The 13,528-nt window shown below is 34.8% G+C and overlaps 1 pseudogene; it reads left to right on the forward strand.

The window, feature by feature from the left end:
• The first annotated feature begins 545 nt into the window (after window positions 1–545).
• Window positions 546–13,252, forward strand: LOC120206134 (annotated as a pseudogene).
• Window positions 13,253–13,528: the final 276 nt, after the last annotated feature.

Here is a 13,528-nt window from a genome sequence, read left to right on the forward strand (position 1 = left end):
ATGGTTATGATACTTAGAACTCGAAATGTTTTCATCTGGTTTTAAATGAAATATATTGCTTAATATGATTTATGAATGATAATTCATTATCTTGTATTTTAGTGAAAATAAATTTCAATGCTATCGAAATAAAATATTTTATGATTCTTTGATAAAATTGAATGATTTAGAAAGGAATAAAATTTTACATATTTTTGAAAAGTTTGATTTGTAAATTTTATGTGACATCCTAAACTCATATGCGGTAACATATACATTATACGAGTGTTACAATTGATCCAAAATAGTGATTCCTCTCAACAATGGAAGTTTTTATCCTTTGCTTTGTCACTCGGTTGATTCCTTTGGCACATTACTTTTCTTCTACTTATCATTATTTAAAATTATTTTCCCTCACCTTTGTATATGCTTTATTATTTTGTCACCTTCACATTTTCCTGTCTTTTCCAAGTAGATGATAAATTCGTGAACGCAATCATCATGCACCACAACAATTTTCATTTCATTTCCTTGTCACACTGATTGACTCGTGTGGAAATTTAGATATGGCAGTAGAAGAAAAGCAAAGCACTTTGCTGTATACGCCGACTTAGATAGTCGATGTCGTTTGTTTTCTCATTGTTCTCATATCTCTTATCGCCGAACGAGGTCTTCATCACCTCGGAAAGGTACCCGACATTATTTTTCATAATTTATTTTACATATACCTGATGGTCGATGGTCGATGGTCATAGTCTATAAAAATTATGTTTGCCAATCTAGTTCTTGAAGCATAACAAGCAAGATGCCTTGAATGAAGCATTCCAGAAACTGAAAGAAGGTTTGAGTCCTTACTATACCTTGAATCTTCACATGTTCTAATTTTTGTTCCTAACCAAATCTTTATTCATGTTTGTTGACAGAACTGATGTTATTAGGGTTCATATCACTTCTATTAATTGTCTTTCACGGTCTAGTAAGTAAAATCTGCATCCATGATTCTTATGTACCAACCTTTATTCTCCCTTGCAAGCTGCCTGGTGAAGGCAAATCTCATAAAGAATATTCTCTTCAAGCAATTAACAACAGACGATGTCTGTTCTCGACGGAGACTACCTTAGAGCAATGCTCTAAGGTATATATATTACCATGGTTTCGATATTCGGTTATGGGATTAGGCTCCAAACCGTACTTGAATCTGATATTTGTTTATCTTATCTCAAGTAATGTCCTTTTATTGTCACTGGAAGCATTGCATCAGCTACACATCTTCATCTTTGTATTGGTAGTTGTTCATGTAGTATATTATGTCATCACGATGGTTCTTGGAGGAGCAAGGGTGATGCTTTTTTTCCGAGTATAAATAAAATATTGTTCATTTCAGAAGATGTTTTCCCCTGATAATTCATGTTTATCATATGCAGATAAAACAATGGAAACAATGGGAGAACTGGATTCATGGGAATAGAAGTGGTAACATGATGAAACAAATTATCTCCAAATTAATGTATTATTTGATTCACCATTAGGTAAAAAGATTGATGATGATGTTTTCCTACGGTCCGACAGAGGATACACTTCATCATCGCCATTCCTTTATGGCGCAACATGAAGGAGGTTGGAAAAAGAAACCTATTGTGACATGGATCGTAAGTCTTTCATCTATATATACATATAGTTTCCTCCTCTATAGATGTTAATATTTACCATTTCCATGGGGTTGTGGTGTGGGCAGAGGTAATTTTTCAAGCAGTTTTACAACTCTGTTACCAAGTCAGAGCACATAGCACTTCGAGAAGGGTTTATCATGGTTGTAGACACCTATTTTTATTCGGGTCGAAAAAATATTATTAAATATAATAATAATTATTATTATTAGAAAATTATTATTAGAAAATTATTATTATTAATTACTTATAGTATTACATTTTGTGCATGCCCTTGTCACATCCCAAATTACAAACACAGTAGGACCCAAGTGCAAAACCCAATAGTCTATTACAACCAACAAATACTCAGGTGCAGCAAGCTGGATCCAACCCGACCCGAGGCCCAAGATTTGACCCAGTAACCCGACCTGATATATTAGGGTTCTTGAACCCTAATCTAGCACCACCTCAGTCTTGGCCATTAGATTTGGACCCATCCAATGGTCCAGATCGCTCAACACTTACGGTTTTGAAACCCTAAACATCAAGCTGCGATGCCAATATCCAAGACGCCGTCGAACATGCCGCCATGGCCGAGCCGAGACATCAACCAAGCCATCGAGCCACCAAGCCACCGAAGGTCGTCATTGCATACATCAAATAGCACCTGCACCAAATCGGCCAACAACAAATCCACTAAGCCCTTAAAATAATAAAACCTAATCCTCCACTACATCAATCATGAAGACCATTTAGTGAGATTAAAAGGGGGTATTCGAATAAGAGCAAAGAGGGAGATGATTGAGGGGTTTCGAATGAAAGAGGAAAAAACAAGAGAGGAGATTTGAACAGGGAAGCATTCGAATCAGAAGAAGAAATCGAATCAAATACAAAAGAGAGAAAAAACCTTACCTTTAGGGGAATTCGAGAAACCCAAGTCACCATTTTACCTGAAATATAAAACCTAGATCTACGAGGCTAGAATGGTTTTTAGGTGAAAATACATTGGGTTTTGGTTAAAGGGGAAGGAGAGGAATCGATTGGGGTACTTTGGTTTAGTCGGCCATCGTGCACCGCCGCGAATGCCGTCGCGGGCGCCATCGACAGTGGCCAATTTGTCTTCTTCGGTTGAGAGCTCTCTCTCTCTCTTTCTCTCTCTCACTCAAGTATAAATGAAATAATTGAGCATAAGGTTATATTTTAGCTGTGTTTTTCATATATATATTAAGTTCAAAACGGCGTTGTATTGAGAAGGACAAGTGCAACATTTTCATTTATGGGTAAAATTATATTCATGGTCATTTTATGTTTATATCGTTTTGTTTTAGTAATCAATGAAACTTTTAATATATTTTGTTTTGGTCTCTTATGTTTATTTAGTTGTATTTTCGTCCTGATTATCTTTTAAGTAATTTTATGTATATATTCAAGTTGGAGTCCTTGTTTTTTTAAATTATTTTGTACTTAAGCAGGATATGTTTTTATGGATTCATTTAAGTCCCCTATTTGCTAATATTTAATCTTTGGTTAAATTTCTATAGGAATGCATTTTAGTTATTTTTATTTTACATAGTATTGTGAATATATTATAATATCAATACCTATACTTGTGTAAATATTGAGTGTAGTTTTGATTATTTCTTAATTGTTGTTTAGTCCTTTTAATTCTTGCTAATCATATTTTAGTTACTTAAATGTCTGTTTTTACTATTCTAGTCTTTTAAATTTTTGTTTGTGTCATTTTAATCTTTAACTTTCAATTCTTGCTAGTTTGATCTTTAAAGTTTTTGTTTGAATTTCATCCTTTAAGTTATTAATTTGAAGTAAATTAATCAATATTCAATAAATGGACCATATTTTAACTTTGTATTTGATTCAGGATTTCCACCATTACAACAACATGTAAGCGAAACAGTACCAATTTTGGGCGCTGTGGGGGTTCTAATCCTTCTCCACGCGTAATCGACTCCCGAATCTGTTTTAATCAAATCTTTGGTAAACGCATACCAGCTTTTGTCTTAAAAATGATTTTTCTTAAAATTGTTTTTTAAAAGACGTTTTTAGGTATTCGACCTACCTAATCCAAAGGTTAATGTCGACTCTATTCAATTTTATTCCAAATCAATTCAAAACCGCCATTTTTCTAAAATTTAAAGTCGTAACCGCTTTTAAATAATAAATAATTGTTCCACCTAAAAACGGTTATGACAGTTTGGCGACTCCACTGGGGACTTTTAAGAGAGTCAGACTGTTAGTCGTTTACACATTGTCGTTTTGGTGGAAATTATGAGTTTGAGTCTTTAGTTAACTTATGATCCTTTTATTGAAGTTTTTAATTGCTTCATTATTTTTATTGTCATACTAACATTTGAATTTTTGCTTTCAGATCAATCCAAGTTTTTGTCAAGAGGTTTCGTTTTTCTTTTGAGTCAAAGGGTTGAATGTTCCTCTTCACACACATCAAGCGCATTTGCATAACATAAGCTCTATACCCGAGCTCTGAACCATTTCTAAGTGGGGGTGAAAGCTACGTCTTCATGAGAATTTATTCTCCGTGCAGGCCTTGCAAGTAACCTTCGGGATTCATATACCTTATATCTTCGAGGGAATTTATTCTTCAGATAGGCATAAGGGAATGTATCCCCTCTAATTGAACTCATTCCACTCGAAACCTGTAATGGGTGAGGATCGAGGGTTTGGTAGCCCAAGGGGCACCAACATCAAGGACAATTCGAGTACCTTGTTCCTCATAGAGCCGAAACTATGCATATAGTGAACCGTAGAACGGTCACCCTAGGTATAGACATATTGGACCTCTGTTCGTCAATAGGTAACCAAATTAAGTGTACACAATGGAGGAACGTTTATAAATCCTTATTTTTTGCTTTAAATTCGTATAATATATTTTCTTTTCGAATAAAAGCATGTGAACTAGATATCATGCTATCAGGATCAATTTCTTGAAAATTATCATTGTGGGTAGATAGCATGTCCGAGTAGGATTATTATCTAATAAAAGTATGCTCTGGTAGATATCATAACGGGATAGGTATTTTATTCATCTTTGAATAACATTTTTATATATGTATCAATTATTTTACCAGTACACTAACTTATTTATTTTGTTTGTGTCATTTTTCATCATTCTTTGCATTGCATTGTATCGTCATAACATAATACGAAAATGTTGATCCGCAAGGGGATATTCATGAGAAAATCTTCATGAGAAAATCTTCACAAGAAGAGATAAAAAAATTTCAATCAAACAGTCGTACACAGACATGAGTTGAGGGCTAAGAGAAGTCCAGAGTACCAGAATGAGACTTGTTCAAAGATCGTGCAACATTTGAGATTGGAAAGCTGGTCATTTGATCCAAGAAGTAATCCAACAATAGATTCTTATCTACGATCATCTCATAACTAATCATCAAGGAGCGACGTACTGACTTCAGCACCGCCGAGGCATTAATGGAGTTAGTTTACAGAGCATTGAGGGGCATTAATTCCAAAGACGAATATCCAAGATGAAGCAGTGAGCTCAAAGATCATGCAACATTCGAGACTGAAATGATAATCCACTGATCCAAGGAGTAATCCAATAATGGATTCTTAGCTATGATTATTTCATCATTAGTTATCAAGGACTATCTTTGCATTTTGCATCTGTATTTCATTTGTAAGCATTTTTCATAAAAAAAATGGAGCTAATTCATGAAGGATTCTATAAAGTGGTCCTAACCACGTGACACCACATGGAAGCAAGAAGCTAAAATCAATATAGTTGGAGTTTGTTCAGCTGGTTGTAGGACTGAGCCTTCCAGAATGATCTGAGAAAAGAGTCATCATATCCCAAGGGCTAAGATGTTAATCTAGTGTACAGTTACCACATAGGAAGCTCTAGACATTCCTCTAAGAACTGTAAGGCACTGAAGCACATTGCATATAGCACATTGCATACAGTTACCCCATATCAGAGGCATGGACAATCGAAAAAGGATGGGGCATGGCATATAGCACATTGCATTGAGAGAATTGTTTTGTTTGAAATCATTTTTGCTTTATCTTTTATACTTGCTTAATCTTTTAAGTGACTAAACTTTTGCTACCATCTAAGGTGGAATAATTAAGCAAATTTTAATCTTTAGTTCTTCGAATATCGAATGAATTAATGATTCTTTTAGTTCTTCAAGAATTATAGATTTTTGAAATATGGCAAGATCAGACATTTCTTATCCCGTCTAAAACAAAAAAAAATCCCTCGATTCTTTACCCAGAATAATTCGGGGATATACAAAAAGTCATACTGATACCTTTGAGTCAATAAAGTCACACCATAGTCTTTTTAGACGTAACACTAACATCTTTATACCAATAAAACCTAAGGCATTGAGTTGTTCATTTGAGCATGAACCTTCATACCAAAAGACACAACGTGGGGCATCTGGCATCAACCTCCTGAAGATGAACCTAAACAATTGAGACATGTTGGGAGCAAAAAGCAGAAAGGAGAATGAATTCGAAATAATTCTATCATGCATTAATTACATTTTTTTTCATGTGAATAGAATTAATTCTGAAAATCTATCCCCATGGGGATACCTATTCTGCAAAGACTTTTGTGTGAGATGATGAACAACTTTGTTTCATTTATCCATATATGTATATATATACCTCTTGTTGTCCCCTTTTGAGCCTATAGTATTTTTCTTCTTCTGATTCAACCCTAACCAAGGATCATCCTCCACACTGGGGGCAAGGTGGAAGAAATCTGCTAACATTAGTGAAGAAATCAATACAGAGAAGATACCAAAAGGTGAATCAAGTGCCAAGTGACAAAATCCAATCAGAACAAAAAAAGAAACAAAAAAGAAATAAAGCAAAGAGAAAATAAAAAAGTAACAAAGAGCAAAAAAAAGAAACAAAAAAAACAAAGAAAAAAGAAAAAAAGAAAAAGGGACGAGAATCGACTCAAATGACACATCAAACTTCAAACCATAAGATTGATCAAGCACAATCATTCCAGAATCACTTCACTCGAAAATCATGGAGCATCTAGAGAACATCAAGAGAAATTCATACGAGCAGATTCAAATTGAGCAAGACAGGATTAAAGGCGTCAGAATGAATTGATCATTGGTTTAATAACCCTTAAACACTTGTTTGGGTCTTTTATCCCTTTCTTTCACAACCATCAACCATGGCCTACATTATGTGCCTTAAAAAGTTCTTTCTAATCATACATGGATATCTAAAACATAAGAGATTATCTTCAGATTTCATCCCGCACATCAGGATTAATCTTTATTTGCAAAAGGTTTTCTAAAATCTTTAATGTATGATAGAAAAATAGCAAAGGGAGTTCAAGACGTAAATTTTGAATGACGTTGTGAAACCAAAAGAGGATTCGAGTTGAAAACCTAAAAATGATGCTCGAATATAAATTTGTGCAACTGAGGCGATCGCATAAATTCCTTGATAAAGCATCCCACAATCCGAATATGACCATGAGAACTGGAAGTCGGAGAACACTTCTAGTAAAGGAGCATACAAGCTACCCCATCAAATCAGTGAACATCAAAGAAACAAGAAGGCCAAACCATTGACCAAAAATAACAACCTGAGACATTTTACCATTTCCTCACCTAACCATTTCCCAAAGATAGTTTTGATTTTGACACTTGTCAAAAAGCTATAATTTATTGAAGGATTAACAACGTAATTAATTCTTTGATATCTAATGAACTCTAGTTTTATGATTTGTCTCAATTGTAAAACCTAGAAAGGAGTAATATTTTCAAAACTTTTGATTAAACATTTTTCAAAACTCTTCTAATTGATATTTTCAGATCTTGAAAATAAAAGAAGAAGAAAAAACACTTTTCAAACAAGACAATCTCTCTAGAGTGGATCTTGGTATTTGACATGTGGTTCTCAAACACAAAGCTCATACTTAGAATCAGCGCTGAAGCAAGCAATGAGGAATAATGGGGAATCTATAAAGATTCAACAACAAATGTTGGGGTATATTTGGAGATTCAACATTGAATATTGGGGCATTTTTGGGGATTCAACGTCCTGATGCGAACGATTAGATCTTCTGAAGGTATTTCCTCCACCAGTAGGAACAAGCAGATCATCGGACTTTCCTGTGAAGGGGAGTCATCCAAAGATCATCTCATTTGGCTTAGACCATCATTCACTTAAAAGAATTGTTCGCTTCATAGCTCAAGACGAGAAGGGTTATCTGTCAACGAAAACTTTCGAGTTCGATTTCATTCAGCTCGATGCCATATCAACCGCATAGTAGCAACGAGAGACTACTTTTCCGGTTGAAGTTTAAACTGAGGTCTTTAAGTCAAGAAGAAGACCTGGGTTGGCTTTGATTTAGCAACAAAGAACTATATCCCAGAAAAATTTATAGCATAGCTTAAGGTGATAAGGGCTATCTATCAAACCTTCAAGTTCTATTTAATTCAGCTTAAGGGTATATCAAATTTTACATCATAACTCAAGGCGAGAAGGGTTATCTGTCAATGAAGACTTTCAAGTTCGATTATATTCAGCTCGATAACATATCAACCACATGGCAGCAGCAATGAACTACTTTTTGGTTGAAGTTTAAATTGAGGTATTTAAATCAAGAAGAATATCTGGGGCAATTTCTCAATCTAGTACATCATAACTCAAGGCGAGGAGGGGTTATCTGTTAATGAAAAAGTTTGAATTCTATTCTATTCTATTCAGCTCGATGACATATCAACTGCATGTGGCAACGAGGAACTCCTTTTCAGTTGAACTTTAAATCAAGATCTTTAAGCCAAGAAGAAGACCAAGGTTGACTATGTTAAACTAGATTTCAACTTCACAGCAAATGATATCATTCTTGATACAACACAAGATTGGATTTCAACTTCACAACGAATGATATCCCACTCAAAGCCAATTTGGTGAAATAATACAACACAAGATTGGATTTCAACTTCATAATGAAAGATATCCAACTCAAAGCTCAACTTCAAGACGAAGGAGCCACCCACGATTTCAACTTCACGAAGAAGAATATTGTGTCCAATGGATCGACTTAGTGTAACAACAATTTGTCATCAACTGGCCATATCTCCTCATCACGTAAGAGTTGTGTCAACTTTAGATAACCAGTCATCCTCATCACGTAGGAACCATGTTATAACTCTTCATCACATATGAGTCGTGTCATCACCCAACTATATCTCCTCATCACGTAGGAACCGTGTCAACCCTAGATAACCAAGATTCATCATAGTATGAGCAGTGTTATCACCTTTAGATGGTCAGATCGTGTCATCACCTGACCAGATCTCCTCATTATGTAGGAACTGTGTTAACCCAGATAACCAGAACTCTTTATCATATATGAGTCGTGTTATCACCCTTCCTAAATATGGCCAAGAACTCTTCATCACGTATGAGCAATGACATCCCCTGATTAGATCTCCTCATTATGTAGGAGTTTTTTCACCCTTAAACGACCCGAACTCTTCATCACGTATGAGCAGTGTCGTCTCCCAAATCAAACAACAAATCTCAAAACAAAAAAAAAGATAATCAGACAAAAACTGGTTATCTTTTTCGTTTTTACCCTATTCTTGTTAACACAAGAATGTGCAAAGAATGGTAGCTGTAGACACCCTTTTTTATTCGGGTCAAAAAAATATTATTAAATATTATTATTACTATTATTATTATTATTAGAAAATTATTATTATTATTATTATTATTATTATTATTAATTACTTATAGAATTACATTTTGTGTAGGCCCTTATCATAGCCCAAATTACAAACACAACAGGACCCAAGTGCAAAACCCAACAGTCCATTACAACCCAACAAATAACGAGGTGCAGCAAGCTGGATCCAACTCGACCTGAGGCCCAAGATTTGACCCAGTAACCTAACCTGATATATTAGGGTTCTTAAACCCTAATCTAGCACCACCTTAATCTTGGCCATTGGATCTGGACCCATCCAATGGTCCAGATCACTCAACACTTAGGGTTTTGAAACCCTAAACATCAAGTTACCACTACCAACATCCAAGATACCACCGAATACGCCGCCATGGTCGAGCCGAACCGAGCCATCGAGCCACCAAGCCACCGAAGGTCGTCATTGCATACATCAAATAACACCTGCACCAAATCGGCCAACAACAAATCCACTAAGCCCTTAAAATAATAAAACCTAATCCTCCACTACATTAACCATGAAGACCATTCAGTGAGATTAAAAGGGGGTATTCGAACAAGAGCAAAGAGGGAGATGATTGAGGGGTTTCGAATGAAAGAGGAAAAAATAAGAGAGGAGATTTAAACAGGGAAGCATTCGAATCAAAAGAAGAAATCGAATCAAATACAAAAGAGAGAAAAAACCTTACCTTTAGGGGAATTCGAGAAACCTAAGTCACCATTTTACCCGAAATATAAAACCTAGATCTACGAGGCTAAAATGGTTTTTAGGTGAAAATACGTTGCGTTTTAGTTAAAGGGGAAGGAGAGGAATCGATTGGGGTACTTTGGTTTAGCCGGCCACCGTGCACCATCGCGGGCGCCATCGGCGGTGGCCGATTTGTCTTCTTCGGTTGAGAGCTCTCTCTCTCTTTCTCGCTCTTACTCAAGTAGAAATGAAACAAATGAGCATAAGGTTATATTTTAGATTTGTTTTTCATATATATATTAAGTTCAAAACGGCGTCGTATTGAGAAGGACAAGTGCAACATTTTCATTTATGGGTAAATTATATTCAGAGTCCTTTTATGTTTGTATCGTTTTATTTTAGTAATCAATGAAACTTTTAATATATTCTGTTTTGGTCTCTTATGTTTGTTAGTTGTATTTTCGTCATGGTTATCTTTTAAGTAATTTTATGTATATATTCAAGTTGGAGTCCTTGTTTTTTTAAATTATTTTGTACTTGAGAATGATATGTTTTTATGGATTCATTTAGGTCCCCTATTTGCTGATATTTAATCTTTGGTTAAATTTTATCGGAATGCATTTTAGTTATTTTTATTTTACATAGTATTGTGAATATATTATAATATCAATACCTATACTTGTGTAAATATTGAGTGTAGTTCTGATTTTTTCTTAATTGTTGTTTAGTCCTTTTAATTCTTGTTAATCATATTTTAGTTACTTAAATGTCCGTTTTTACTATTCTAGTCTTTTAAATTTTTGTTTGTGTCATTTTAATCTTTAACTTTCAATTCTTTCTATTTTGATCTTTAAAGTTTTTGTTTTTCTTTATTTTGGTTTTTATAAATTTAAATACTTATTTTTGCTATTTGTATTTAGGTTTGTAATATTTATTTGTTTTTATTTCAGTCCTTTGAATTTCATTCTTTAAGTTATTAATTTGAAGTAAATTAATCAATATTCAATAAATGGATCATATTTTAACTTTGTATTTGATTCAAGATTTCCACCATTACGACAATGTGTAAGCGAAATAGTGCCAATTTTGGGCGCTGTGGGGGTGCTAATCCTTCTCCACGCGTAACCGACTCCTGAATCCGTTTTAATCAAATCTTTGGTAAACGCAGACCAACTTTTGTCTTAAAAAACGGATTTTCTTAAAAATGTTTTTTAAAAGACGTTTTTAGGTATTCGATCTACCTAACCCAAATGTTGATGACGACTCTATTCAATTTATTCCAAATCAATTCAAAACCACCAATTTTCTAAAATTTAAAGTCGTAACCGTTTTTAAACAATAAATAATTGTTTCACCTAAAAACGGTTATGACAATGGTTAAGTACTCAAACCAATATTATCTTTATTTCTTCAAAAGAATATGTTAAACCAGTTACCTTTTCCCCTTTCCTCCATTATAGGTTCATATGCCAGGCCATCCTGAATTTGATTTCCACAATTACATGATGCGAACCCTTGAAGTGGACTTCAAAAAAGTTGTTGGCATAAGGTAATTGCTTCATTAATCATTTATGTATATGTAGCTGGTACATGTGGATATTTGTGGTGATGTTTATTTAATGTGAAAGGTAACGCTCCTTTAATCTATATGTATTTGACGTATACATGTAATGTATAAACTATAGTAATATACACATCTGTGTGTTTCCAAGAAGAATGGCAAACCTATTTTTGGCTATCGTTTCTCCCTGTTGTTGTAATGAATTAGCTGCATATGAATATATACATATTGAGGTTCAGGTAGCATTTAATCTATACGTTAAATGAATTTTCACAACTTCTTGTTGTGGGGGCTAAACTAGAGCACATAATCATTCGGTTAGCTAGGATGTGGGTGAAATGAAGGAGAAAGGTGAAGCAGCATGAGTTAAACCTTTCGACGAACATTAAAGGCCCGCCATCATTCTTCACTTGATTCACTTCATCTTGTTTCAAAACGCATTCGAACTCACTTTCTTCTTCTGGATCTTGGTATGCATGCCAATGTCACTCACAAATAAATAATTAAGTTATCTTTCTTACTGATCAAATAAGTTTGTTTTGAGAAGAGAACGTATGGATTCCGGTCATGCATCATGGAAAAAGTTGGATTTATTGTCCCTAGACATATAATGGGGTAACTATTCAACAATAAATGCTTTTATCCTATGATCTAAAGCTCACCATTGCTTTTTTTTTTTACAATTTCTTTGGTTTTACAGCGTGATCGTTCAAGTTCTATGTAGCTACATCACCTTGCCTTTGTATGTTCTAGTTACACAGGTACGTAACTTTCTTTCGGTAGTGTAAAACCCATAATTTATTGTTATTCTCTTTGTTTGAATGTTTTTTCTGGCGGTGAAAGATGGGTAGCAAATTCAAGGAAGGGATGTTTGGAGAGCAAACTTAGACTAAATTAGACAATTGGCTTTCAAGAGGCAAATAACAAGCGAGTAAGAGGGACTCCTCTGCTTCTGGTGCAAGACATATGGATAAGATGGTAAAAGAAGCATATGAAAGCATACGAATTGTAGAGCAAGAAACAATGTGTAGTGTTGTAGAAACACTACAAAACTGATAACCGAGTTGTAGTGTGTATAAGATCAAACCCTAATGTCATCTGAACTTTTTGTCTATACTACTACTAATAAAGTTTTTGACTAAGTTGTATGTCATGAGTCAAGTCACACTAAATTGTCAATAAAATCAATAAATTATAAGTTAAATGTAGATTTTTATCTATTTCTATGTGAGAAAGGTGGCATGATGGCCGCAAGGTGAACGGAGAAGTAGAGATGAAGAGTGACGGCTGTGATTTGTTAGATGAAGGTGGCATGATGGCCGGAATGTGAAGGGAAGCTCGGGCATATAGAAGTCGCGTTGAATTTAGGATCCCGAAGAACCATCGTTGAGGGCGACTCGTTGGCCGTGATTATGAAGCTTTGATCCAATGCTGGAGTTAAGTCACGTGTTAGTGTTTTAAAAGATATAAAGGCAAAGTCTGTTAGACTTGTAGATATTATGTTCAGATTTGTACCCGGAATCCTCAGCAGACCTGCTCAACTATTTGCTGAAATAGGTGCCGCTTACCCCTCTCCCAATTATTGGATTGAAGAAGCACCTCCGACGGTTGAAAGCGCAGCAGAAATGGACCATCAACTGATGAAATGAAAGATGTCTAGTTGTTGTCTGTTGCCCCAATCGTTCAGAGTAAAAACGAGATCTCGAACTCCGTTTGATTTTCTTGTCGGAAAGATTCATGGATTAACATCGGATGATTTAATTTTTTTTCTTTTTTTTCCCAGAAAGTGATGAGAAGCTTTTCAGTTTCTTTGGCGGAATTAACGAGGGAAGTTATGCAGTTATTTTGTTTTGTTTCGATGCAACATTTCATTCAGTTTTCTCTCCCATCGTTATTAATAATAAACACCAGCTTTATTAAAAAAA

This window comes from Hibiscus syriacus, unplaced genomic scaffold (genome assembly GCF_006381635.1).
Source record: "Hibiscus syriacus cultivar Baekdansim isolate YM2019G1 unplaced genomic scaffold, ASM638163v2 tig00013320_pilon, whole genome shotgun sequence".
Classification (NCBI taxonomy): domain Eukaryota; kingdom Viridiplantae; phylum Streptophyta; class Magnoliopsida; order Malvales; family Malvaceae; genus Hibiscus; species Hibiscus syriacus.